This window comes from Pinus tabuliformis, chromosome 3_1 (assembly GCF_031772625.1).
Source record: "Pinus tabuliformis cultivar Carrire ecotype Pingquan chromosome 3_1, CPIR1, whole genome shotgun sequence".
In the NCBI taxonomy this organism is placed as follows: Eukaryota; Viridiplantae; Streptophyta; class Pinopsida; order Pinales; family Pinaceae; genus Pinus; species Pinus tabuliformis.
In genome coordinates, this window is record NC_142301.1 from 568,176,196 (window position 1) to 568,180,879 (window position 4,684).

Consider the following 4,684-nt stretch of genomic DNA (forward strand, 5'->3'; position numbering starts at 1 on the left):
ATGTCTGAAAGAAAGTGCATTTACTAATCTTAGCATACAACTGATGCTCTCTCAACAATATCAATACTGCTACTAAATTCTCGGCATGCTCTTCCTCATTCTTAGAATATATCAAAATGTCATCAATGAATCCAATAAAAAATTTGTCCAGATAAGGGTGCAACACACTATTAATCAAGAACATAAAGGTAGCTAGAGCATTAGTCAAACCAAATGGAACTACAACAAACTCATAATTCCCATACCTGGTCCGGAAATTTTTCTTGTAGATGTCCTCTTTGATGAGCACCAGTATTGCAGCAAGGATTTTGCAACTCCTGGGCTACCAACTTTACTTATCAACCCAGGGTTTGTACAAACTTGGAGGTGGTAGTGCTATATGCACAAGTAAAAGTGAAGGTCCTACCTATTTTCACTGTTCATCCAGCAAGAGACCCCAAGGGTTCCAAGCCAGACTTCTATAGCATCAGAAGAAGCTTGATTCTTTGATGGAAGAAGAGAAAATCTATTCTAAGAGAGCTACTCTACTGCAGTAATGAGGAAAACAACATGTAATGCTAAATCACACCATATCCTAAATAACCATTTAAACATCTATGCTAAGCAGAATTTCTAAATCAACACTAACCTAATGCTGCTATCTAAGTTACAGAAGTAAAGAGCATCAAACCATACTAATGTGTGAGCAAGAAAACTAAACTAAATCTGTTTTCACTTTTTTGGGTTTTTTCGTAAAACCAAGCATGCAATTTAATTGTTCTTGTGGATGTGACAGGTAAATGGAGGGTGGTTGAGGATGGCTAAAAGGCTTATGGAGTGATTGGATGGGGGAAGGATCCTAGAAGGCTTTTTGTGACTTCCTAAAGGTTCCCCCATCAATTCAGCCTCAAAACAGGCTATTTCAGGAAAACCTACAGGATGATCCTGTAGGAATTACAGGAAACCTACAGGATACAGCCGAGAGATAATTGTGAAGTATTGGAGATGTTGGGAAGCTGGAAAAAGGTGTGTGATGAGCAGGATAGGGTGTTAGAATGTCTAGGAACACTCAGGAGTCAATATCCAAGAGAAGATATGGCTACATTCACTCAATGTGTCTAGGGGGATTTCAATGAAAAAGGACAAAAAAACTAGTGAGGGTGATGGTGGAACAAGAGATGGTTAAGGTCGATGAGGTGGAAGATTGATGTTGGTGATGAAGTCTAGACCTCCTCCTGAAGTACCTGTAGTGCTTAAAACATGTATGTCTTTCAAGAACTAGGAAACAAGATACATCTTCATAAACTAGAAAAGCATGAATCAATTGCCCATATTTTGCATGAAGAAAGTGCTGAAGGAAATGAGAACATGAGTGAGATCTTATTGCAAAAATAGAGTAATGGAAAAAGATGAAAATGAGATGAACCAAATGCTAAATCAAGACAACAAACTCCAAAGCTCATGTAAGAACTAGAAATCTGTGTTTTTGGGGCTACTGAAGGGTCTCTTCCTCAAGTCATGGTCCCAGAGGGAGGAAGTGAGGCTGAGGCACCTGCTGACAACCTTGTGGTGATCCTTTTTCTCCTTGCTAACCTGCTAATTGAAAGAAGGCACAAATGGAAGCAAACTAACATACAACCAATCTAATCTACACTGATGTAATGGAAATGCAGCTACTTAAGCAAATGAACAATCAAACTATGAATCTATGTTAACATACATGTACAATAAAGAGGAGCCTTGGCTGCTAGGGTTGGGCCCTAACCCAAGAGCTTCAGCCCTCCAAGCTAACTCAGTGCTGGCTCAAAACAAAACTCATTCTTATTTTCAAAACAATGGATTACATCAAAAACTGTCACAAGTCTTGTATCTCGAAAATAGAGTAGAGTTTTACAATCAAAAATCTAAATCCTACTGAGGTCCTAGGCATCTCTACTTATACATATTAAGTCTCCAACAACTTCCTTAAAATTAGGGAGGCTCGGCTCCCAAAGTCTAGATAAACTGGTGCTTTGTCTTTCACTTGCTCAGCTACCTTCTAGCCCTCATGATTTCATTGTTTGTACTTCGAGCTGATGTAGTTTGAATGGAGGGGTAGTAAATGAGGAGGATTTACCTCCTATAATTCCCCTCCTTTGTCCCATTCGAGTTTTGACCAATGTCTTTTCCAAAATTCCTTGCTTTTATCCTTTAATCTTGCATTAAATGCACATTAGACCACAAAGCAAATATCCAACTCTAACTCATCCCATAAACAAAATATAATCAAAAGTATGTAATAAGTTGTGAGAATAGCTGGTTTAACTAGGCTAGGAGGTGAATTAAGGCCCATATAATTACCCAATGATGAGGCTCATCATCACCCCCTACTGAAAGTGTTGCTCATCCTCTGAGAAAATTAGTCAATGTCCATGTCCTTCATGGCTCTGGTAGCCTCTCTAACATCCCATGCTCAGTTGTGGTCTCTTCTTCTTGTTCATAGAAGCCTGCTTTCTTTTCTACTTCTTCCCACTGCTTCTTTTCCTCTTCTTCTTTTCTCCCTTCTAGCATCCCTAGGAGTAGTGGTGGACTGAGTTTTAGGCCTGTCCAATTGACCTTCAACCTTTGGATTGATTGCTTATACATAGGTGTCCTGTTGAGTTCCTCTCTCAACCTTTGAGGGGAGTGATATTCCCTAATCTTCAAGCCATGTGGCAGTGTGTTCCATATCCTTAAGCAAGCATGTATACTATCATCTCCTTACAACCTAAACATATCCTCAAAATGTGAAATTATTTTCTCTTGGGTAGCAAGATATCTAGGTGCTAGCCGAGGATCATTTGCAATCAAATTATGGGTGTTGATTATGGCCATGGGATTTGATTTTTCAGATCTTATGAAAAGAGGTTCATTTTGCTCTCTGGCCAATATTCTTTTCATCTCTACAACCCTTGACTCCTCATGGTTCATCCATGATGCAAAAGCCATTAATTGTAGATCTCCTAGCTTGGAATCAGGATCCCAAACATTCATGTCTGTGAATGCCATGTTGTGCAAATAAAACTCAGCCATGTTGGCCCTATCCTCTAGTGTACTTTGATCACAAAGATTAATAAACTGCCTGTAGTCCTGAAATGGCATGGTGCCCCTTTGTGCTAGTGTTTTAATATGAAACTACAACCATTGTTCTTTGAGGTAAAGAGAATAGGATTTAACTGGCATCCTACACTGGATGGCCTCCAAGGAGAGGTTGGCCATACATGCTAGTTGGTTCTCCCTTTCCTGCAGCTGTCCCCTCAACCATGCATTTTCCCTCTCAAGTTGGTCTCTCATTATTGCTTCTCTGTCCCTTAAGCCACTTAGCTCTTTGCCCATTTCTTTGAGCTTCTCTTCCATGTGCCCAATGTCTTCCACCCCTTTTGACTTGGCGATTTGCATCCATTGGTGGGTTCTGGCCCTCTCCTTCTCAAGTTCGAAAAACAATGGGATGGAAAATTTTTGAGGTATCACCATCACTCGTTCAATAAACCAGTAGTAGGAGTCTAGGTTAGGTTGGGGGCTTGGTTCCTTTGTTTCAGGGTCTTCTTATTTTGTTTCTTGCTACTCCCCTACCTTGACTTCCAATTTTTGTGCTTCATGTAGTTTTTGCAGAGTATCCTGTAGGACTGTTTTTTCTTCCTTTAGGTTTTGATGTGGATCCTGTAGGATGGCCTTACCATTTATGGAAGTTTATCCGGTATTGTGCCTCCTTACATAGGTGATTGGTGACTTAAGGGAAGGTATTTTGCCTCTTGGTGTAGGGGAATCTTCAATATCAATTGGAATTTTTGTTGATACTTGTGGCTTCCCTTGTTTGATTCTTGTGCTCTTTCTTGTTCTGAAATATAGTGGGGCTTGCCTCCTTCTTTTTCCTTTTTTCTTGACTGGGGTACTAGGAGCAGTGAGGGCAGCTACTGCCTCTCTCTTAGTAGCCTCTAGGTACACCCTAGGTGACTCCTCTTTGTGTTCTTCCATTCCTGTTTCAATGCCTTCTTTCTCTCTGTTTTTCTTATCTCCTTCCTCTTGATGTTCTTCCTCATCTCCATCAGTTTCTTCCTTAGTTTCCTCCTATGTTCCATCATCATCCTCCTTCTCTTCTCTCTCTTCTTCTTCTGCTTCATCATGTTCCTCTGTATCAGTTTCTTCTTCATCCATCTCATCCCTATCTACCTTTGTATCTTCTTCTTCCTATTTTGCCTCCTCCTCACTGACAGAGGGACTAACATCATAAGTGAGGGTTTTGATGTCATCCTTTGTCGGCAAGCCTCTGAAGACTAACCATGTTATAGGGATTATGAGGTTTTGGAGGGCATCCTCAATGATGATCCTGATCAACCCATAGTGATCCAACTGTTGGGAATTCCCTTCCTTTACTTTGTTGCTGGATTCTATGAGTGATTGCATCAAGAAATAGGGTATGCTGAGTCTTTGGTGAATTGGTGTTTCTACCCCAAATATTAATTCTTTAAGGATCCTAAAATGGTAACCATAAACAACACTATATCTACCATCACATGAGATATATTTGATGAGTTGGTAGCCTACCTCACTCCATGGGTATGGCAGATTGTCCCTCCTTACTCCATTTTTTTCCTCTGTGGGTTCTTCACCTTCTAAAAAGAATTTCCTTTTTGCCACCTAACTGTCTCCTTTGTCTTCTTTTCTCCATGGAATTCCTAGGGGAAGT